Here is a 25,746-nt window from a genome sequence, read left to right as displayed (position 1 = left end):
GCAATTAAAGGGAAAATCCGGCACGATTTACAATTTTCTTTTCCTCTCTCGAAAAAAAAATTGTTAATAATAATAAAAATAAATAAATAAATAAATAAAATTCATATATACATACATATACATGGATAAATAAGATATCATGTGGTGCCATGCAGGCATTTTAAGTATCACGATAACCTTTTTATAGACGATATGGAAATCGAATGCATTAACAGTAAACTATTGGCGCGGTGTTCGATGGCAGTGAAAGTCGTAAAAGTGGACTCACCTACGATGTTCTGGGTTCAATTGAAGACCGGGAGCGAAGACTTCCAGGACTTGCTCGAGAAATTAACCCGAAGGATTATACGAAGGGAGCACATGCTGCGTCATCGTCCCGATCATGTCGTTGTCGGAGAACTCGTGGCCAGCGAAAACTGAGGATGGCAACACGGAATTATAACAGACGTCAATGGAGACGGAACGGTCGCAATCTCTTTACGAGAGACTGAGAGGGGCCATAACGTGGAACGCCGATTATTCGAGGTGCACATTCTGAAGAACAGGTTCTGCTAATTAAAATGGCATGGGATTCCCTGTAGATTGGCTCACACCGCTCCCTTCTCCGGCTCATCTTGGCCAAGGAAGACAAGGGACCTGACCAGATTCCTCATAAATCAACAGGAGGGATGGATGTTCATTTTGGGGACCATAAAAAATGAAGCTGCGTTAATTAAGCTAAAAATTCGTAGCGGAGGTGAGGCTCGCGAGTATCATCAAATCGACATGAAGGAAACATTGATTACATTAGGTTATGCCCAACATAGTGATAAGTTGAGAGCGGGCATGTACCTTTCCATATAATAATAAGCATAAGAATATATATATATATATATACTAAAATATGCACATATATATATATATATATATATATATATATATATATAATATAATAAGGGAAGTTCAGGGGTAGTATAATAATAATAATAATAATAAATATTTCTTTTTAAATCACTAGGAAAAACTAACAAGAGATTTATATAACTGATTCTTGCTGGAGTAAGATTAATTAAGAACAATATTTTCCTTTGTTTTTAGGCAAATTGTCCTGCTTTCCTCTTCCCTCTTAAAAGAATTTTCCGTATGCAAAGCCACCTAATCGTCAATTACAGTCTATAATTTGCCAGTGCACTATCACCACCTCCAGATCACTAGATCGTATAAAGATCTTTGTACTCCAATTAAATGGGAAAATTTAGTTGACAGTTTCGATATTTGACCGAAAAGTCAGTGCATTATGTCACTGAAGGGACACAGGGTCTGCCAAAGTATCCTGATAAAAATCTGCGACCGTTGCCACGCAGAAATCCCAAATAAAGGATGCTACATGGCCCTTGCCTCATCCATAGAGAGTCTGTGGACGACTGCAAAAAAACTATTCGACTTGCAGTAAAACGACAATAAATATCAAGCCGCGGAGGAATAAGTGTCGAAGCTGCATCAAAAGATTTCGGCACCGATAAGACACTTTAGACTGGAGATGGGAAGTACCTTCGATCATTGCACAGGTCGATGCAGTAAACCTTTTTTTTTGAGAGATTGGCGAATTTCAGGTATTCATTCTTTCAAATATTCCAACATTCACTTGCCAATACTAAGGGAAAAGAAAAAAGGAGAAAATAATACATATATTTAACATTAAAATATACACATATATGTATAGAGTTATACAAATTCTCCAGCAAAGATTGGCAAATCTTAGCGTTAACTAAAATTATATGCGCAGGAGTATCTTTCAATGAGTACTTAGGTGCTCCAGTCAAGTTCGGAGCATGCAGTCGCTGGTCCAGATGTCCGGCAAGATTTACTCTCACTGCTTCGGACTCAGGTGGTCTCCTATTGGTCGCTGCACTCTTTGGCACTGAACCTTCTTGGCCTCGCTTTTGTTTGGGCTGCTTCTTCCTCGATTTAGCTGCCTTGGACTCTCGCGCTTGAGGCGTTGGACCTTGGTCTTCCTCTTCTGAGCCTCCCAATCTATCTGCTTCTCCAGATCCTCCGGTACCATAGTAAATACTATACTACTATACTATGGGTCTTCTCGTAACTTCTCTGGCTTCGTCCTTCTCTCTGTCAGATGAGACACTCACAAAATTTATCCTTCATTTTGCTACCATCTCCGACATGGTTGATGCTGGATTGGCCCATGGGCAGTCTCTCGCAGGGCGCTCCATCGACCTCTCTCATTCTGGCCTGGGCTTGCCTGGGTGAAAAAGTCACCTCTCTAAATGTTGCACGCCGGCTATTTTCTTGCGCGATGACTCAATTCAACGAATTGTCCGAGTCTGATTTAAATTCGATACCTGCCTGCTCAAATCCGAGGAGGTTCGGTCCGCGATCGACACGTCCCAATCCGAACGGTCCCGCGACTCCCTCTGTTGTATCCTCTCCGATCAGGATGTTCAGGATCTTGGCCGGGACAAAGTCGCGCTGGTTTGGCGGCTCGCCGTCGTCCGCCTCCAATGATTCCGCTCCCGCCGCTCCTCTTCCGGGATCATCGTTCAGCGCCGAAGCGCCACCCGAAATCATGGGATTCTTTTCTTCCGTGATGACAGATTGTGGCATCGTATCCTGGACAGGAGAATCAACTTCTTTCGGCTCTGAATCTCCGGATGCCCCTTCTTAAAACTTTTCCATTCACATATTCCAATTCGGAGACTCAAGTCGCGCCCCGCTCTCACGCTCATTATGCATCTGCTTACGATTGTGTTTCCGAGCGTTTCCTCTGTGCCGTCGAGTATAATGCACATTAAATGTTACCGCGGGCCGTTCGAGAATCCGCTCCTGCGTACTCTCGATCGCCCTCTGCAGCCGCTCCGCTGACGCCGTCGACGTCTCCGCTTCCATCCTTCGGCGGCAATTTGTCTCTTTAAGATTCACCAGTACCGCCTATGCTTGCTGTAGTTGCCTGATTCGCGCTCAATATTGGCGGTCTTGGTCCAGCTCCTTCGATTTCCACTGCGATTCATTAGTCTCTCCCATTGGTTTCCTCTTCTCCGGGTCTTTTGTAGCTTTTTATCAAATGTAGATTTTCCTCTTTTGATGTTTCTGCCATTGTAGTGGTTTTTGCGCTTCCGTGTATCTTCTGATTGGTTTGCGCTATCGAAATTTGGTTTTGGGTATCAAATTCGGCTCCTTGCCATAATCTTAGTCCGCCATAGTGGATTTTTGTAAATGACCGTATCTCTTGAACTATTTGAGATATCGAAATTCCATTTCCGTCATTCACTTTGGTTTGCCTCAAAGATGTACAGGGTGCATCACCAAAATCCGGATAATCGTACAATTTCTTTAAACAAAATATTTTTAATGAAAAATTAAGTATTACAAAAAGTCCTTTTACATGACACTTGGGGGATTCCTATAGAGCACAATTATTCGATATATCTTCCATTAGCTTGAATGACGGCCTCTATTATCTGTAGCGTTCACACGCACATTGAAATGTAGTGCTATCCATGCCGACGAATGCTGCCTCAATAGCGGTCCTTAATGACGTCACATTGAGATGCCGAGACTTGTTTGTGGCCCTTTCAACTACGCTCAATACGTAGTAGTCCAAGGGATTTAAATCTGGACAGTTGGGAGGCCAGAAATCCTTGGACCAAAACATATCGTTGTCTGAGAACCAATTTTGAATCAAATAACTCGTATGAGTCGGTGCTACACCGGTCTGCTGAAAAATATATGGCCTTCCGGACGCCACAGTTTCCATCCACAACTTCACTACATCCATCAGAACGCGTAACGATTGTCTTGGGTCATTCGAAATCAGCGCTTGAGCCCTTTCAATGACTGCGAGGGTTTTCGCGGTGCGTTCTTTCGAGTGACTCTTCCTCACTAGCATACTTTCGTTGGACTGTTCTAAAGCCATATATTTTGCCATAACGTCATAAATGATTGATCTCGAATATTTAAAAAACCGAATTATTTCCGTTACTGAGTGCCCCGTGCGAAGACCTTAGATGATCGCGGCTCTTCGATTATACTCCGCACTTGGTTTTAACATCACAGCCATTTTGAGAATATGACTGTTTATTAGAAGCATCAATCTTTCTCGAACGCCAACAACAACCATTGGCGAAAGCACAATATAATAGAAAATTAAAATCCAAATTTTGGTGACACATCCTATTTCCGCCATTTTGACTTTTTTGTTTACATTTTTCAATCTTCGATATCTCCGGCATCTTTTGAGGTATCGAGCTGGTTTTACCATGGTTCTCTTTCTTCTTTACTGGGGCTTCAAATCCCCTACATCCAGAATCCGGATATTTTTGCGAATCTTGTTCGCCATTTTTACGAATTTCTTTGATTTGGTTCCGTGAATCCATTCCTTATAGTTCCTATGGTTCTCTCGCCTTCATTGTTTTCATTTACATGGCACTTGGGGGATTCCTCTTTACGCATAGCATGTTAATCGTCGGTTGATTTCTCCTTTTATCCAATCCTTTTGTCAAACTGGTAGGTACTATATAATGCTTCCCGCACTTACCATATGATTCTTTGCCATAAAGTCGGTTCCTAGAACCACCTTATACGCCATGCGTTCTGCCACGTAAAACTCTGATCGAAATATTATCTCTCGAATTGGAACGTTACTCCTGTTCTTGGCGATTTCGCGCCCTTTTCTGAAAACGCTTCTATTAGCTTGAATCTTTTAATGGAAATCACTTTCATTTCGATTCCCGCGTGTACTAGCTTGTATGATGCCTTTGTCACAGCGGAAATCTATCGATCAATGCCTTCATCGTTATCGCACGAAACTTCATTGCATCATTGGTATCGCTGGTCTTCTCACAGCGGCCATTTGCTCCTTTTTCATCTCTTCATCCACATCTTCTAAGATACTCCTGAGCCTAATGATGCTCATCATATCCTCTTCTTTCGTTTTCTTCCCATTTCACAATAACATGGTGGACATGCGTCTTTCTATGTTTCGGTTCATGATTCATCTCTCGTGATCTGGCTTTTGTCTTGAGAGGATGCTGGAGTGCCCTACTTTACCAACGAAGTGTGGTTAATTTTCTCCGGCTCGTTTCTCTTATTTGCACTTACGGATTGAAAAGTTCTGCTCTACAATTAAAATATCGACAATAACACTACCAGCTACAATTTAATACGAAAAAAAATTAAAAACGAAAGAAAATTAAAAATTGTAGTTTTGTCACCGCCTCCTGCAGTCGACTCGCAGTATGTGCTTCATATAAGAGTTTCAGATTTTACCCGTTTAAAATAAGTAGCTAACAGCCTACAGAAAACCTCGAAGAACAATACTATGCCTGTAGAAATGAGCTAGGAGCTCTAAGAGAACAGGGTCGTCAAAAATTTTGTTCGTATGCTACGAATAAAATTGACATGAAGTCATGACACCGAGTACTATTTCTTCGATATTGCGACAGCGGCGCTGTCATCAAGTGTGCCTCGCTGGATCAACAGAAACGATCAGAATTATCGATTTACTCAGGCCCGTAACAGCTTTCACAATTTTTTTCTCTTAAGAGGAAAAATAATAATAAAACAAATATGATATTAATTATTTCAATTTTTATGTACAAATAATGTCTTTATAAACAAGAAATATACAATATTATTCACATATATTATATTATTTTCAACTCTGCTCGGATGCCGAAGCGTTGAGCAGCAATTTCACTCGTAGCATACAAATGAAATTTTCGTAGACTCCGTTCTTTTATACTAAAACCCTTAATTTATTTCTATAAGCATAGTATTGTTCTTTGAGGTTTTCTGTAAAATGCCAGCTACTTATTTCAAACGTACAAAATCTGAAATTGTTATATGCAGCACATTTTTTACTTGGCTCGAATGTCAAACGGCACTTAGTATTATCATTTCTCTTATCGCCCGCGCATAAATATAGAAATAGATTGAATCATTATGTAAACCAGCAATATACCAGCTTGATCAAAAAGTTTCCGGAAGAGACCACCAGGTGATGCTCTGAGTCAGCTGATTTGAGTTCTTTTTTTTGGCTAGGTTGCCACATCTATCATTGACATTTCCATCAAATTTTATCGCCATAGCTTGACATTTGTAAAAATTACGCGTCTTGAGTACATCTCTGCGCGTGTTTTCGATTTTTTACAGTTTTAAAAATGGAGTTGAATTTGCAACAACGAGTTTGTATTAAATTTTACGTTAAAAATGGATTCAATGGTGCGAAAACCTTGGAAATGTTGGGAAACTGTTTCGGCAGTGATGTTCTAAAGAAAACAACCGTTTACGAATGGCATGAACGCTTCAGAAGTGGTCGTGAATCCGTCGAGGATAACGAACGTAGTGGCAGGCCGTCGACATCGAAAACCGACGAAAACATCAATAAAGTGAGAGAAATGTTGGCTAATAACCGCAAATTAACTATCAGAGAGGTGGCAGAGAACTTAAACATTGCTTATGGATCCGTTCAGGACATTGTAGTTAATGATTTGGGTTTGCGCCGTGTTGCTGTAAAGTTGGTCCCGAAGGAACTGAATTTCATGCAAAAAAGGGACCGCGTTGACATCGCCAAAGACATGATTTCCAAGACTGAATCCGACCCAACATCAAACGCATCATTACTGGAGACGAGACGTGGATTTATGAGTACGACACGCAATCCAGACATCAGGCGAGTGAATGGAGAGCTCCAAATGAGCCAAGAGCAAAAAAACCACGTCGTTTTCAGTCGAAAAAGAAAGCGATGCTCACGGTTTTCATGGATTACAACGGTATTGTACATCACGAATTTTTGTCAGACGGTCAGACAATTAATAAGGAGTATTATTTGGGCGTTATGAGACGTTTGCGTGAAGCAATTCGCCAAAAAAGAAAGGATTTGTGGGTAAATAACTCATGGATTTTGCACCATGATAACGCACCGTCGCACAGTGCCATCATTATCCGTGAATTTTTGGTCAAGAACAAAACGAATACCATCCAACAGCCATCGAATTCACCCGATATGGTTCCCTGCGATTTTTTTTTGTTCGATCGAGTCAAAAAACCACTGCGGGGAACGCGTTTTAACAGCCGAAAGGAGGTAATGGAAAAATCGAAGACGGTTCTGATGGCTATACCAATAATAGAGTTCCAGAAATGTTTCGAGAGCTGGATCAAGCGCTGGCATAAGTGCGTTGCAGTCGCTGGAGAGTACTTTGAAAGGGACAATATCACTTTTGATGAATAAACTTGTATTTTGAATTTTCTGAATGAATTCCGGAAACTTTTTGATCAAGCTATTATCATAATGCCATAATAATAACATACATTTTTCTATATACAATATAAAAAAAGATATATTAAAATCGTTGCTTAGAAAAGGAGTCGTGCATCCTTGCTGCATCGGCGATGATAAACCGGAACTAATAGAATACATTCCTGAATTGTAGAACGAATTATCGAAACAGAAATAAAATGAATACGAATAAATAAATACGACAGAGTGAGATATAGAAAAAACAAAAAAGATAGAAGCTCTGATTGTAATCGGTGAGGCTCCGCACGCCGAGCAGGGCTCGTCCAGCGAAACAGCGAGTCTATCCTTCAGAGTCTCTCTCTCTCTCTCTCTCTCTCTCTCTCTCTTTCTCTTTCTCTCTCTATTTATACGTATAATATATTAAATTGTACGTGTATTATAATGTGTCAATAAACACACAATTCTCTATGTCCACTTTTATGCAATATTAAAATTTTATATTATAATATATAATGTGTATAATGATATATATAAAATTTAATGTTGTATTTAAAAGACATTCATGAATACGAATTATTACATTTTATGTATTATAATGTATGTGTACACATACAATGACACAAAATATTTTTCTATTAAAGCATATAGACATTAGTGAATTAATGATATATGCAATATTAAAATTATATTTTGGGTACATAATACATATAAAATATAACTTATATTCACTAATAATGTTTTTTTATATGTAACAACAATGTTAGAATTATAAATGTTATGTTTGTGTGTTGTGAATACACATATATTATACAATGTGTGTACATAAAATTCTAATATTGTGTATTGTGATGGTGGTATTTATAAATAATTAACACGTTATGAATATATATTGCTTTTATTATATTCCGTAAGTTCAGTCAAATCTCTCACGCCTTTATCATAATAGATTTTCTGTTTCTTTTGATGAAATATGAATTTATACTAATTAACAACCTTTTCTGATCCTTGAGACTCTTTTGTCATGGGCAATTGACCTTTTAACTTTTTATTATATAGCAGTTCTGCTGGAAAAGGTACTTCTCTATCTAGTGGAGTTGTTCTATACTCCAAGAGTGTCATTGATATATCTTTTTTATCATGTACTGCTTTTTTCAGAATCTTTTTGATAATTTGAACTTGCCTTTCAATAAATCCATTTGACTATGTTGATGAAGACGTTTTATGTTTAATTTCCCATTTTTACAAGAATTTAGTGCATTCATTACTTGCAAGTTGAGATTCATTGTCCACAATCTCAGATATTCCATGTCTCGAAAAACATGTTTTTAATTCCCTAATGATAGCTTGGCTAGTTGTTCCGTTCTTCAGTAAAATCAGGAAATTTGGAATATACATCAACTAACAACAAATAATTCTCACCATTTAAATAAAACAATCTGCCAAGGATCATCTGCCAGGGATCTCTTTGTTAATCATTGTTTCTTTCTGACAATTTTTTGCGTATTTTAGACAAGATTCACATTTTTCAATCTTATTTTTGAGCTGACTCTGCATTAGTGGCCAATAAACATTTTTTTAGTTTTCAACATTGTTTTTTCTAGTCCTAAATGTACATAGTGAAATCAATTCAGTATTTCTTGCCTTAAAGCTTTTGGAATGACCTTTTAAAATTAACTCGTTAATTTCTGTCAACTCATCTCTTATGCTCCAATAAGATTTAACTTGATCATTTAAGCTATTTTTCATTATATCAACTCTCTTTAATTACTTTCTTTAACTTTATCAACTTTGAACATTTGTTTCTGCAATAATGATTTCTTTTAAGACTAATTCCATCACTTAATCATATTAGATCTATTTGTGTTTGAATATCACTTTCATTGATTATGCAATCTTTATCATTATTATATACTTTTGAGAGAGCATCAGCAAAATATAGGTACTTTCTTAGTTTGTAACAGATTTCGATGTCATAATTTTGCAATGTTATTCTAAATCTTTGTAATCTTAACGGGCATTTACTTAGAGGTTTTTTGAAAATTGTCTCCAATGATTTATGATCTGTTTTAACTACAAACCTTTTCCCATATAAGTATTGATGAAATTTTTCAGAGACATCCAAAGGTGATCGCGAGGAATTCTTTTTCAATTTGAGCATAACCTTGCTGACACTCTGTCAAAGATTTTGACGCATATGCTATGCTCTGTCAAAGATCATTGCCCCCATGCCGTCCTTTGAACTGTCAACTGACAGTATTTCCGCATTTCTGTCAAAAAATTGTAAGACTTTCCAATCTGGACTTTCCATTAATACTGTTTTGAGGTCACTAAATTCTTTTTTATGATCATCAGTCCATAACCATTCTATATTAATTGTTTCATTAATTGTCGCATGTTTTTCATTCTTTGCGCTAAGTTAGGAATAAATCGATTTACATAAGTTATCATACTCATAGATCTACTTAACTTACTTGCATATTTTTGTATTTATATATCTTCCATGTAGAATTAAATTTTATATTTTAGTTTATATGAAAACATTATATTACAATTTTCCGCTCCCGTGATTCCTTCCATGGAAAACGCGTTTTCGGATCCGTTAAGGATGATAACCAATCAGTCTTCGTTATTTCTTACAGTATTTCTTGCCTTGAAGAATGACTGCGGCATATTTGGAATATCACGCGCCCTTATGTACGAATGTTTGGGATATTTAACCTATGATATTTCAGGATTCGAACCCGTTACTTTTCTTTATTCTATCCGAAACCGTTAATCCATACCATGGAGATTAACGGTTTCGGATCCCTGATTGGGTTCCGAGTTCGCCCATAACCTCGTTTTTCCGGATTACTCTACTTTCCTGTATCCTTATTTCTATCGATACGGCGAGTTCCTTAGCCTGTTCTACGTGACTGGAACGCACTTTCGCGCCAACGTAAATCATTTTATCTTACAGTTAACGCTAATGATCAAATAACTAACCATATTTGTAATCTTCACTAGTATATGCAGTGACGCAGTACTAACTATCCAAATAAAAAATAACAAAAATACATCAAGAAAAACGAACCAAAATCGAAGGAAATTAATACTTATTTAACAATGATTGCTTCAGATGGATATTGTCTCCCATTTTGACTGATCAATTTCTTAATCATTATCCCTGCTCCTGTACTATCGGAGTGTGTTGGGTATATTGTGTAACTACAATGCTAATTTCTAAGTAACTACTGAACTAATGATTATGACAAAAAGAAAAAATAATTATTCATACGCTTTCTCGCGCTTATTGCCTATTCGGTTTTTCATCTATACGGGGGTGTCCCCTCCGAAATTATCTCTTACGCATCATACCTTTATACCAGGCTAGTTCAAAGCATGTAGTCAGACTCCGGCTGCAGGGTTAGATTTTTTAACCCTAACGACATAGATTTACAATTTTCCACGCTAAATGAGGGCCACGTCAAAAACGTTGAGTTAGGTTTAGGTTTTTTTTAACGCGAAACGACATGAACACTATAATTATTATACAGATCTTGACCAATCCGAGAGCAAAGAAAAATCCTACTACTAATTAATGAAACCTATTCCATCAATCCAAATTGGAGTAATCAGGGGCGATTAATATAAAAACCACGGCCCTCAGTGTGATTTTTCTCTGAGTTTTGGAAAGTTATAGTTGTCGAGACTTTTGAAAAAGGCTTCATCCGATTCTCAAAGTCCTTTTTCTTCAGTAGAGTTAGTGCAAAACCATATCAACTTAAGACCAACGGCACTGCCTGATCGGAAAATTTTACGAAGCAGACCTGGCGCCCAGCATCCGACAATCGACGGCATCCTCTCCGACGGTCTCTTGGGTTATCATCGTTATCGCCAAATAATAAGTTTTGATTTCACTGCACTGGGTAGTCCCTTTTCCTTTTACGTCCCTTTTCCTCTTTAAAGACGACCAAATTTTTAGTGTGTTCACGCAGTTTTTCCGCCCCTTGTTACCGTCACTTAGTGGGGATTAACAACGCGCGCCGACTTACAGCCCGTGTCCGCTCTAACATCACACAAAACTCTCGGAACCAATCTTCGTTAATTCAACATTAGACATCGGCCTAAGAACAGACTTCAGTCGTTCAGTCCTTCGATTTTATCACCGCTATTAGAAATTTTTTACTTCCCTGTCTCCGATCTGTCCCCAGACTTCTTCGATGATCTCTTCCCGTCCTTCCGCTGTTTCACATCCGATATCACCCCCGATTGCGGAATTTCCCATCTCGCATACCGCCCTCTCAATTCCTCCTGTTCAATCTGACGCTTATTCCCCGTTAATTTCCTTCCTCTCCTCTTTCATAACGCCCATCAGTTGTTGGAATACATATCTTACTTTATTCTTTCTACTAATGACCGAGTGATAGTCAGCATTGCAGGATCTACTTGCCTATTTTCAGTCCCCCCATCCCTCATTCCCATTGACCCTCTTTCCCGCCAAACATATGACTCTACAAAACTTTAATTTCCTCCTCCTCCTTCCAAATCCTCCTCACACAAAATAACACCAGTATTACACGTAACTCTCTTTCCACACATACACACTCACACATACATAAATCCGTACGCTACACATTTCAGAATAAAGAAACCAAAGGATTGTACTTTTAAAAAATTAAAAAACGAAGAACATAAATTGTACTTTTATACTTAAGAAAAATATTGCTTTTATTATAGTATTATTAAACTAAACCCTCGTTTGTTAATTTGAAAAACTTCTCCTTGTATTTATTGTAAGCTCTCCCGCGGTTGCACTTCGCTCTCTTCCCGGTCACTTGGATTAAGTTCCATGACCGAAAGCCAGGGCATACGGACGTACAGGCATATCTGGCGTAAAGTGCGCCCTCTCGGCACACTGACCCAGTTTGGGCCTTTTAAATGAAAAGCCGAGCACGTCCTCCATTCGACCTCCTGGCTCGTTAGGAGCTTCAGGACGAAGCGAAGTGCCTCCCGATTTGTGTCAGTCCTTCCCCACGGTTCCCTTGCGATCCGGAGCCTGGACCCGAAAAAATTGGTCTAATAATTCGGTTCCTATTGCGTTCCACCCCCTCAGCTCCATACATGCGGAGCTTAGACGAAAAAATAGATTGGGTTAGGTTTTTTAATACGAAATGACATGGATTTACAACTTTCCACGCAAAATAAAGGTTATTTTACCACAGCGTATGCTCGCAGTGCAGTATTTCATGGCTGTGACATATTTCCTAACCTAAATAGTCGTTAACTTTAACACTTAATATCTCGGTTTGCAGAAGCGACACTTTTTTCTGTCACATTTTTTTATTTCGTGGAAAAATGCATCGATTTAGTATATTTTTATCAAAATTTAAGGGGGACGGGGTCTTCTGAACATTTACCAAAATAAAAAATAAATATTAAAACTTTTTTTTCTTGAAATGTATTTAAATAATAATATTTACAAATTAAGAAAATAACACGTACTAACAAATTTTCTTCTTTATTTTATATTTTTATCGTAGAGTATAGAGAATAGGAGATCATAAAAAATCATGGTTAAAAGTGCTTATCTGAATTAGTTTGATCGATGTCGCTTTCGTTTCACCATACTGTTCTTCTATGCAGTTTGCTTGGTAGATCATACCAATTTTACATGAAGAATGCTTCATTCTTCATGCAGTTTTAGTGACAATTTACGTCTTTCTCAGATCTTTTCTCTATTATCAGAGCATGATATTAAAAAATAACGTCTCTATTCTTAGGTTCTGTGTGTTCGGTTGTACATATATGAGAAGAGTTTTGCGATTCGAACAAAATCACCGTTCTTGAAGCGTTGAAACCACTCACGACACGTTCTTTCACTAATAGCGGCCTCACCATAAGTATTTGAGAGCATTCGATGAGCCTCAGCCGCAGATTTCTTCATATTGAAGCAGAAAATTAAAACTCTCGCAAATGACGAGAATTTGGCTCGTAAACTGACATTTTCAATCGACAATAACTTTATGATGCAGACACAAATCGACTAATGTTTCCATGGGGTTATATTGACAGATCCCCAAGTTTATTGTATGACGTCTATGATCTATTTATTTCGACCATCACTTACCGCTAAAGCCATCTATAGGAAAACAGTGGAAGCAAAGTTATACACCTAATACATTCATTATATTACATCTATTACACCCGTAATTCATTTTTGTAATGTGTAAATCTATTGAATTACCAAATAGTGACTTTTCCTAAATGAAAATAATAATGAAAACGTTTTCACCAAATTTCTAATCAATTCCATTCATAAAACACTTTAAATAAAATCGCTATCTACTAATTTGACAATTTTATGATAAAGTTTATTAATAACAAGAAAAATATTATTATCCAAATGTTTAAATGCTTTTTCTAAATTTCCCCAAACGATTCTTAAATTTTACAAGACGATATTTTATGGTATTCATAGTCCGTTCTTATTTCAAGATTGTCTTAGGTCGAAAGACTATGCATTGACAATTGAAATTAAAGATTAAAGATTAAAATTTCACCAATGAGACAAAGAAATTTTGACTCCTTTTGTCCTGATTAATCAAACTTCAATTTTTCAATCTTCAATCTCATTTTACAATGCGTAGTCTGATTCCGGCCTTAGGTAATATCTTAAAATGCTAATAAGGCCCTCTGATTGGTTTTTTAATTTCTTAAGACTGTACTCAAGATGGTCTTGAATATAAGATCTGACTATAAATATCGGCCATAGTAAAAATAAATCAGAAATATTCAATTTGTCTGCTATCTTGTCAGTGGTGCTTTTTCCGTCTGTGTTAAACAAAATAAAGTAAAAGTGCCGGCCTCTCAACGTCTTTCAACTTCATTTATAGCTGCTGCAGTTAGTAACATGTAAAGTGTCACTAGAAAACATAAGCTTACACAGGCCTAGTTTACATCGTGCATTTGATACGGTTACTAATTAGTAACTTTCTATTGAATGATCTTAATTTCGGCGATACTTGTAAACATATATACGATATGTGTATTTAATTAATTATTTTAATGCATATTGTACAATTTAGTACATCATTCTTCGAATACATCATTGAAATTAAAATAATTTAATAGAAAGTTACTGTAGTTAGTACGTACAGAGAGAAACCTGAGAGAGAACATGACGACCTAAAACCTGTAACCACAAAATGCTGTCTGCCCTCTGAATAAGTGAATATAAACTACATAGCAACGTCCACTTTTCAAGGCTGGAGATATTTGGTTCATATCGTGCTACATAATAAGATTATATGACTTAAATATCGATTTATAATCTCCAGCCTTGAAAAATAGATGATGTGAGAAAAGTGGACGTTGCTATGTACATAGTTTACATCCACTTATTCAGAGGGCAGTAGTGCACGGCAGCATATGGTGGTTCCGGCGGTAAGCGCCAATTATCTTTGTAGTTTGATTGAATGACGCTGGTGTAAAAGAGTAAGTAAGAGAGTCGGTTAGAGAACTACCATATATGTAACGAACACAGTATAAATAAATATTCTTTTAAACGGAAAGCCGCGAAGACTTTTTCCTTGTTATGACTATTGTCTCTCCGGCATTTTTCGTAATGAGTTTGCACTGTAGCTCGTGAGAAAAAAATCCTCACACGAAAGACGCCACAATTGGTGACCTCGACGTGATTCTAATTCACGCTACTCTACGCCTTGTGTAAAAACCTTTTTCGCACCTAACCAAAATGGCTTCGGGTAACGGAGGGGACGATTCTTCAGGGTAAAATTCAGACAACACCGAAAGAAACAACACGCACATCTTTTTAGGGCGAATTGTCAAATCGCCACCCTTCTGAAAAGAGGAACCGGATCTTTGGTTCCTGCAGGTTGAAGCAGCTTTGGAATCGCCGGTATCGTTCGAGATGAAACAAAATTTCAGTACGTTATCGCGGACCCGTTGTTCTTGTCGCATATCATAAGTCTTGTTCGTCACCCTCCGGCGGAAAATAAATATGTTACCCTCAAGTAATGAATCCTCGGAGCTTTCGCAGAATCAGAAAAGGTAAAACTTCACTAAGTATTGCAAGGTCAACACCTCGGTGAGTCTAAACCAATGCATTTCTTACAAAAAATAAGAAATTTGGCTCCCACTCACGTTAGCGACTCAATAATAAAAATCAATATTTCTCGAGCAAATGCCACATCAGTTTCGACAAATTCTAGTCGCAAACTTAGATCAAGACTTGGACGTTCTGGCCGTTTTAGCCGACAAGCTAATCGAATTTCCGTCGCGTTTGACCATGCAACAAGTTAGTCAAGCAAGTTCCGATTCCTCAACTAACGATAATCTCGCCGATATTATAAAACGTCTAGACAAAACCGAGGCACGTTTTACACAAAAAAACACTAAAAGTCGCAGCGAATCACGTTCGCGTTCGCGTTCAAGAAATAGCCAACCGAAAACTGATAAATATTTCTTTCATCGCAAGTTTGGTACCGGAAGTGTACATAACATGTTCTTGGAAGCAACCAACGGCTAAAGCATTGGAAAACTAACACCCTCGCCCCGCACCGAGACGGCAGGAGATGAGGATCCACTACCATAACGTCTCGTCGTCACGGACCGAAACAATAGCCTATACCTGCTCATAGACTCTTCATTCTATCAAAATCTTTCGCGCATAAGACAATCTCGCCAGCAAAATTTAAACTTTTCATAGCGAATGAATCCGTTATCGACATCTTCGGAGAGAGACTTATACACTAAACTTGGGTTTACGCAAATTAATTAACTGGATGTTTACGGTAGCGGACGTGCCACAACCCATCATTGGAACGGATTTAATCTTATACTTTGATTTGCTCATTGATCTAAAAGGAAGAAAATTATTGATAAACACACTAATCTCTTTTCGCCTGCAGATTATTCACATTCTCGTTCGCCTAGCATCTCAACTATCAACGAACAACATCGTTATCGAGAACTGTTAAAAGAATTCAATGATATCACGATGCCTCGGCATCTTAAGAGGGGAGCGGAGCACGGCGTTTTTCATCGCATCCTCATGACCAGACCACCCGCTGCACAACGCGCATGTCGATTGTCGCCTGAGAAACTATGACAGGCAAAGGCGGAATTCGAGTTCATGATGACGCAGGGAATCTATCAACCGTCAGAAAGTCAATGGGCGAGCCCATTATATATGATCCCTAAAAAAGACGATCAATGGAGACCATGCGGCGATTACTGCCATCTTAACGCGATCAGATTCTGGCCAGATCCAATCGTCTATATTCAGGATTTCTCTTATAGACTCCATGGATGTCACATATTTTCAACGTTAGATCTTACGCGGGCGTATTTCCAAATTCCAGAAGACGTTCCTAAAACAACCGTGATCACGATTCGGCTTATTTGAATTCAAAGTGATAACATTCGGCCTGTGCAATGCAGCCCAATCGTTTCAGAGGCTCATGGACACCGTCCTGAGAAGCTTAGACTTTACTTATGTATACATCGATGACATATTAATATCTTCCCGCAGTGCAGAAGAACATTTTAAACATTTGAGACTGGTGTCTGGTTTGAAAGATTTCAGAAATTCGGCATCACGATCAACTTAAACAAATGTGTTTTTGGAGTCACAGAAGTTCGCTATCTAGGCTACCTCATCTCCTAATTTGGCACTCGATCTTTATCGGATTGGGCCTTAGCAATTCAATAATTCCAGAGGCCGACAACGTTACTGAGCTTCGTCAATTTTTAGGCGTCATCAATTTTTATCGTCGGTTCCTCAAAAATATAGCAGCGATGCAGGCATCCTTGCACGCCCTCTTCACAGGATTCAAAAAGAACAGTAAAACCAATATCAAGTAGTCACAAGAAGCTGAAGGAGCTTTTCAAGATTGCAAATCAGCTTTGTTTAATTTACACTTCTTCACCACCCGAAGGAAGACGCTATCCTCGCACTGTCATGTGACGCTTCAGATGCAATGGGAGCCACTCTTGAGCAATTTAACAATTATCATTGGGAGCCCCTGGGTTTCTTTATTAAGAAATTCACTAAAACCCAGCAAAATTACAGCACATTCGATCGGGAGCTACAAGCGATATATAACGGATTAAAATTTTTCCAATATTTAGTCGAAGGCAAAAAGCTAGTAATCAAAACGGATCACAAACCCATTACCTTCGCATTCAGACAGAAATCCGAAAAAGCTCCTCCTCATCAGCTCCGACAGCTTAATTTTATCAGTTAATTAACTACTCACATAGTTCACGTTTCAGATACTGACAATATCATCGCCGACGCGCTTTCTGGCATTAACATCATCAGCATGCCAGTCACCGTCTCTACAGACGACATCCGCTCAACGGAGGGACGATGAGTTGCCGAATCTGCTCCGTTCGCCGGAGAAGTTAGATTTACGCCGGATCAGAATCAATAATTCCGAAGAATCGTTATTTTGTGACATATCCACTCCGGAGATACGACCTTATGTTCCTCAAAGTTTACGGAAACGTGTATTTGACATGGCGCACCATCTCTTGCATCCTAGTGGTTGTTCTACAAAGAAGATCATTCAGAAAAAATTTATATGGCCATCCATGACCAAAGATATTATGGATTGGGTTCGTACCTGTCTAGCCTGTCAACGAAGCAAAATAAGCAAACATACGAAATTACCGCAAAAACACATCGAAGTACTCAACGGTTCACTCACTTGGACATTGTCGGGCCATTGCAGTCTCCATAGCAGTCTCAGGGATATCGATACATTCTGACAATGATCGATCGGTTCATTCGATTTGGCTTGAGGCGGTTCCTCTTAATGACATTACTGCTGAAATCATCGCAGAAGCATTCTATTCGTAGTGGGTTCATGTTTTGAAGCTCCAGCCACCATAGACCAAGGTTCACAATTTGAAGCTCGACTGTTCCAAGCATTAACACATTTAATTGGAGGCAAAAGGATAAGAACTATCGCTTATCATCCATCAGCGAACAGCATGATTGAACTCTGGCATAGATCCTTCAAAACGTCGATCATGTGCCACAATTCCAAACAATGGGTCGATGTCCTTCCTACTGTCCTTCTTGGACTTCGTTCGAATTTCAAAGAAGACATCAATACACGGTTGTGGAGTTAGTTTATGGCATGACGCTTCGTCTACCCGGTGAGTATGTCATCGATGAAGATTTATTACCCGATCCCAAAATTTTCGTACAAAAATTCCGCGAACACATGCGTCAAGTACGTTCATCATCGGCCGCACATCACGATCGAAGAAAAGTTTTTATCCACAAGACGTTATACTCTTGCACTCATGTCTTTGTAAGGGTCGACTCTGTTAAGAAACCGCTACAACATCCTTATAAAGTTTTCTATCAGATCCTAGAACGTCTGTCAGACCGAGACTTCGCGCTACTTATCAAAAACGAAAGAGTAATAGTGAACGTCGAATGTTGAAACTAACTTTCACCGAGGCTGCAACAGAAGAAGCCCCTTCCAGTCACATATGACCGCAAACGGGAGATCCTTCACAAGCGGCAAACATGCAAAACAAGGAAAAACAAACAAAAGGGCAGCCTCGATCCATGGTCCTAACAACCATCTCAGAGAAACGGTTTCCAGTCCTTAAAACTTATCCAGGACCTCAAAGTAAAAGAAAAACCGTATCTTTCACACTCTAACATTTTTTTTTATATATTGATTTACCACATACTTTTATAATGTCATTTGCAATTCTAATATTTGTTCATACGACTCTCAATCAAACCAAGTGCAATACTATTTATTTTATAATTAAATACTTAATGTTCCTTTACATATTATTTTTTTTTGCAACTGTAATATAGTTACTCGGAGGGGAGTCCTATGGTGGCTCCGGCGGTAAGCGCCAATTATCTTTGTAGTTTGATCGAATGACGCTGGCGGCGTAAGAGAGTAAGAGAGTCAGTTGGAGACCTACTATATATGTAATGAATACAGTATAAATATTCTTTTAACCAGAAAGCCGCGAAGAGCCTTTTTCCTTGTTGTGACTATTGCCTCTTCGGCATTTTCCGTAGTGAGTTCGCACTGTGGCTCGTGAGAAAAAATCCTCACACGAAAGACGCCACAAGCATTTTGCAGTTATAGGTTTTAGGCCGTCATGTCCTCTTTCAGATTTCTCTCTACATGTATCAAGTGCATGATGTAAATTAATCAACAGCCCTCGATTGAATTGATGGTTTACATTGGATCTGATCTGCAATCAATCAAAAAACTTAATTTTGCTTCGTTTCATCGAAATAAAATTCTGCTTTCTGATTGGTTACAGAACGTCGTACGACGCACGTCGGATGCATGTGGATGGATGTGAATCCAGTAAATCACGGACGAGATACTATTAAAGGCCGTCAACCTTGGGCAAATTTTCGGCGGTATAAAAAGGGCCTTCAAAAGGATCCGGTGGTAATTGAAGAATGCTGATATTATCGACAATTGATATAAATTTACTATTATTAACATAAATATTTAACTGCTCTCATACATTATTAAATTTATGATTTTTTATTACAAATGTTTTATAAATAAATATGCATATTTATAAAGCTATCCTTTATACTGCAGAAAAGTTATAATTTTTTCTCTGCAGTTATCATTTCTGTTGATAATCACATTTTGACGATAATACTGAAATTACAATTTTAAAGAAAAATCAAGTATTATTGAGTTCTAAATTTTACATAAATACGTCTACTAAACTAATAAAACATAAAATTAATATAGTATTATAAGTTTTTAACTTTTAATCACTTCAGTATTCACAAGGATGCGAATTCCCGTGATGTCGGTCTCTAATAGTATTAGTCAGTGACTGAGTGCAGATGTATCGACGATAACAGACAATTGGAACACAACTTGTGTTGCCATGTGCATGAAAGTGTCTAGGGATATTGCAATTGGAATGCACCCAATGTAGATTAACTTTAATCTCGGTTCAACTTACTCTTCGTCTTTTTCTAATCTTTAGAACTGGAAAAAGACGAATAGTAAGGTCGGAATCAGACTATGCATTAAAGATTAAGATTAAAGATTAAAGATTGAAATTTCATGAATGAGAATAAAGAAGTTTTGGTTCCTTTTGTCCTGATTGATCAAACTTAAATCTTTCAATCTTCAATCTTATTCTTCAATGCGTAATCTGATTTCAGCCTGAGTTAAACCGAGATTAAAGCTGCGTTTGCTTTGTTACGACTAATGTTGCTATTGAGATTTTCTCCTCGTTTTTAAGTCAATGTATTTAAACAATTTACTCGGGGATCGGAGATTAAGTTGTGCGATTAAGAATGCAGTTCACTGCAAAATATCGATTTGTCTTGATCTGCAATTGCGCAAGTTTTTTTGGAAATAGAGGAAAGGATCTTAGTTTGAAATAAAGGCCGATTTAATTTGGAACCTTAATCTCTTTTCTCTTTGTCTTCATCCGCTTTTGGTAGGCATGGAGGTAATGCAAAAAAAGAATTATAATAATAATGTTCCGGAGAACCGTCATAAACGGGAGCTATTGGCAGCGACAGTGGTAATAATACTCTCTGGATATGAGAAAATTATGAATTCTCCGAGGAAGTGTTAATAAACGGGGGCCACGCTATTGGCAGCGACAGTCGCAATAACCCCTCAGATATTCATATATATATATATATACTTGTATGTAACCTAAGATTAGAGATTTAGAGATTCCGTTGATAGTTCGATTCAATATTTTCGTTTATTAAAATAAGTAAATGCTATAAAACAATGCGAAAAAGGAAAATGACGTTCCGATGAAACGCGAGGATAGTTCTCACCTTGATTGTATAATTATAACTGTAGCTGTAACTGTAACCAACTGACTGTAAGTAACTAACTGACTGACAGACTGACTGGCTGACTGATTGACTAACTGACCGATTGACTGATGGATTGACTGACTGGCCGACTGACTGATGGACGGACCAAACGAACGTTTCTGTCTTTGACAGCTCCTTTTATATTCTGAAAATAAGTGTGGGAGTGTCCTTTCAGAACCAATCAACACTCCTCAAAATTTGGTAGAACCTATACTCGCGCTTCCCTTGAGATAAGACAGCAAGGCTCCGCGTAAGCCTTACTCCCCACTCTATAAGTTTATTCTTAATAAGTAATAGTTAAGTTTTAACAATTTGTAGTAATAAAAATTCGGTTTTCCTTAATATCCTTTATGCGAAGTGAATCCACTACATATGTTTAAAATTAATTTAACTTTATTAGAAAAAGAAAAAGGGAAAAAAAGATATTCGTTCTCGCATTCAGGAAGATTTCTATTTTACTGCTAATTACTTAATCGTTAAACGTTAATATAATATATAATACATTATTATTAATGTTAATGTATGCTTTTATATTTGTTATTTTATAGGAGGTTATTTTCTTTGAGAAAGATCGTGTGATATTCTTAGATATTCTTTAGAATAATCTGTAAATAATTTGGTTCATAAAAGTATATAATGTGATCTTCTGTTGGTTTGAAATATTTAAATAAAGAAACTGAATATACCCTCTTATAAAAGAGAAAAGGAATTTTCGGTTTTGAAATAAAGATAAAATAGGGAAATATTAACCTAGCGATAGGATAAAAAATAAGGTATAAATCGTATATCTACGATAAAGAATAAGAGTATTTTATCGGGATGTAACACATACTACCTTAGATTTGTTTGTACACAACTCCATTCTTTTTTAAAAACCTATTGAACGTTACCATCATGTCCTGTAACGCTTCCCTATTTCTTGCTACTAACACTATATCATCCGCATACGCGAGACTCCCTCTCCTACTTTAATTCCCCCATATTCCACTATTTTCTAATTTTTCATCCAATTCTGATATATACAGATTAAATAGGAGTAGACACATCCTTGCCTTATCACACATCCTTGCCTTACTCCTCTTCTAGTAAAACTCTCCGTATGTTCTCTATTAGTCTTATTGTTACCTTCTTTATAATTCTCAATCTTCTTAATCAACTCTTCCTTCACTCCTCATCTTCTCGAAGTATTCCATAAATTACTCCTATCTACCTTATCAAAAGCCGCCTTTAGATTCACAAGCAACATATATACTTTCCCTACTCTTTCCTCTCTCTCTCTCTCTCTCTCTCTCTCTCTCTCTCTCTCTCTCTTCTTTTGTCGCGCGACAGAAGTAATATTAATACATCTTTCAGTATTACATTAGAAGTTTTGCAAGGTGAAGGACTTAAGAACATAGAATTATTGACTAGTGCGACAACTTCCGCCGCGTTCTGTGCGCAGGAGCCATATATGTTAAGAAGATCCCTTCAAATTTTGATAAAAATATATTCAATCGATGCACTTTGTATGGTAAAGAAAAAGAGAGTTAAGCGGGGAGCACAGACTCTTACATAACGCATAAAATATAAGGCGTAAGAAAATCAATCAATCAGAGTCCTTTATTTCACGGAAAGAAAGGAAATAAAACACTTTGATTGGTTCTTTTCATTTTCTTATGCCTCATGTGTTATGCATTATGCAAGAATTTGTGCTCCTCACTTTAAAAGAAAGAAGAAACTAGGGCACAAGAAGTGTTGAGACAAAAGTTGCACGAGGAAGAAGAGAGCGGTAAAGAGAATTTTTTTGGAGATGGAAGATAGGAAAGATTGTAAGGGAACGGTACATTGAGAAGAAAAGAAGCTTTAAGAAACTTTTGGAAAAAAAATGAAAGGAAAGAAGAGAGGAAGGAGAAGAGGAATTGAGGAATTTGAGAAGAGAAGCGAATATATGAAGATTTATAAATGAAACAGGTAAAAGACTGTATGTAGAAAACTGTATAAATAAGGAGACATCACTTTATTGTTGAATGGTTCGGAAGAGGTGGGAAATGAAAGGATGGGAATGGAAGAACAAGTTGACTTGGAGGATGGAGAATTAGAGGAAGGAGAGATAAGGAAGGCATTGAGAAATATTGAAGAGGGTCGCAGGAGTCGATGATATATCAATGGAGGCCTGGAAATATACAAAGGGAGGATTATGGAAGGAAGTGGTGGTTTCTCTGATGAAGAAGATTTGGAAGGAAGGTAGGATTCCAAAGGACTGGAGAAAAAGCATAATAGTACTCCTATATAAGAAAGGTGATAAGAAATTAGTCAAGAATTATAGAGGCATCTCACTACTATGCACGGCTTATAAAATTTATGCAGAAATTTTGAGGAACAAGTTAGAAAAGGAAGCAAAAATGAAAGAAATGATACCGGTTACACAAGCACGATTTAGAAAAGAAAGGGCAACGACTGACTTTGTGCCGCACCATGTTATTAAAAATGAAGAGAGAAAGAGGGAGGAGCAGGGAAAGCATATATGTTGCTTGCGGATTTAAAGGTGGCCTTTGATAAGGACAGAAGCAATTTATGGAACCTTGAGAAGATGAGGAGTGAAGGAAAATTGATTAGAGAAGAAGATTGAGAGAAGTTATGAAGAAACAGAGATAACAATAAGAACTAAGGAAGGATACACGGAGAGCTTTACTACAAGAAAAGGAATGAGACAAGGATGAATCCACTCCTATTTAATCTATATCGGAATTGGAAAATTAGAAAATAGAGGAATAGGGGGGATTAAGATAGGAGAGCTCAGGGTGTGAAGTCTCGCGTATGCAGATGATATAATGTTAGTAGCAAGAAAATAGGGAAGCGTATTACAAGATATGACGACGTTCAATAAATCTTTAATGGAAAAAAGAATGGAGTTGTATAGAAACAAAAGTCTAAAGTGTTAATAAACAATAAAAAAGGTAATAAGAAGGTAGAAAAATGGAAATGGAGCAGAAAGGAAATAGAAGAGGTACAGGTTCAAATATCTTGATTTTATATTAAATAGGAAAGGAAACTACAGAGACCACATAAAAGAACTAAATAGGAAAGGAGAGATGGTGGTGAGGAAGGTATGGGGATTGAAAGAAAGGATATGTAGGAACAATTTTAAGAGGAGGTGGACATTATTTAGACATTTAGTAAAAAGAGTAATGGCATACAGAGTAGTGGGATGGGAGGAGAAGGAAGAACTGGAAAAGAGATAATGATGGATTATGTAAGATGAATATTTTGTTTAGATTTTTGTACGCCAAGATATATAGTTATGAGAGAGTTGGCCACGAAAAATTGAGGATAGAATAGGCAATCAGAGTTAGGAGATATGAGCAGAGGATTAAGTCAGGGATGGCAGGAAAACTGGTAAAGAAATGCTTGGAAGAGAAGGAAAGAAAATGGATGGAATGATTTATATGAACAGGAAAGGAAAAGGAATGACAACAGGATATTACAACAGGAATGAATGGGGAATAGAGGCAAAGGAAGTAATAAGTGGAAGGGAAGGGTTTGAGGAGGAATTGGTTAAAAGGGAGAGGGATGTACAGAGGCAGTGGAAAAAGGGTAAAATTAGAAATGCCAAATATAATCAGAGATATAAAAATTGGGGAGCAAAAACGAAAGTATGTACTATCTTATTTGAGGCAGAAAAATTTTAAAAACTGGAAAAGAGGGGACGAGGTAAGAGCTCTGGTTAAACAAAGGTATGGGAACTTGGAGGTGGAAAATAAGTATTGGATAGGGGAAAATAGGAGAAAGTGTACATTCTGTGGGGAGGATAAAAATAGTTTAGAACATTACGTGTAGAGGCAAGGACTGTGTAGAGGTAAAGGATAAATCTTTGATTAATTTAAGAGAAGAGGAAAGGGAAATTTTGAAGAGGATATGGGACGATAATTTGGATAAGGTGAAGGGAGAGGTGTTAAGAAAATTATGGAAGGAAAGGAAGAAATTACTTAGAAATAAAATAGAAGGAGGGATAAAGATGCGATAAGACAAATTCGGCAGATGAATAACCCAGTAAACGAGAATGGATTAAAATGGATTAAAATTTTTTTAATACGTACTTTAAATCCATAAAAATGGATTGATTGGATTGAAATGGATTGGATCCCAGTTAACATTAGTTTAATATTTGAAAAAAAAAACATTCATACTTTAAGGTTAGAAATTTGATTCCTAAGACATTTATAATAATTATATTTGAAATTAAGGCCCTGCGCACAATAGAAGGAATAAGGAATTAAAAATAAAGAATAAACGATTTCAATTTATCAGAAAATGTGTATCGGAATACATAATTTCTGATAAATTGAAATAGTTTATTCTTTATTTTTAATTCCTTATTCCTTCTATTGTGCGAAAGACCTAATTAAATTGATATTAAAAAACACATCTTGGTTTGACCTGGGATCTCTGGATTAGGAATTTTCTACGTTATCCGGTACACTTCTTCAATTGATAAATGTGTTATTCATTCTTTACTTCAATTACCAGCTAAACTAGTAACGAAATTATATGGATATAATAAAAATATCATCATTTAACAGATATAATAAAATATAAACAATTTACATTACTATGAGACGACATTGGGTAATTGTCGTGTAATCTAATCTCGCTTGGCCGATGT

At 37.3% G+C, this 25,746-nt stretch overlaps 1 pseudogene; it reads left to right on the top strand.

Moving 5' to 3' along the window:
• The first annotated feature begins 6,233 nt into the window (after positions 1-6,233).
• LOC147906492 (uncharacterized) lies at positions 6,234-15,780 on the top strand (annotated as a pseudogene).
• The last annotated feature ends 9,966 nt before the right edge of the window (positions 15,781-25,746 follow it).

This window comes from Acromyrmex echinatior, unplaced genomic scaffold, assembly GCF_024713525.1.
Source record: "Acromyrmex echinatior isolate Ae372 unplaced genomic scaffold, ASM2471352v2 Scaffold25, whole genome shotgun sequence".
Classification (NCBI taxonomy): Eukaryota; Metazoa; Arthropoda; class Insecta; order Hymenoptera; family Formicidae; genus Acromyrmex; species Acromyrmex echinatior.
Note: the sequence above shows the minus strand (reverse complement) of the source record. Positions and strands in the feature narration are given on the sequence as shown.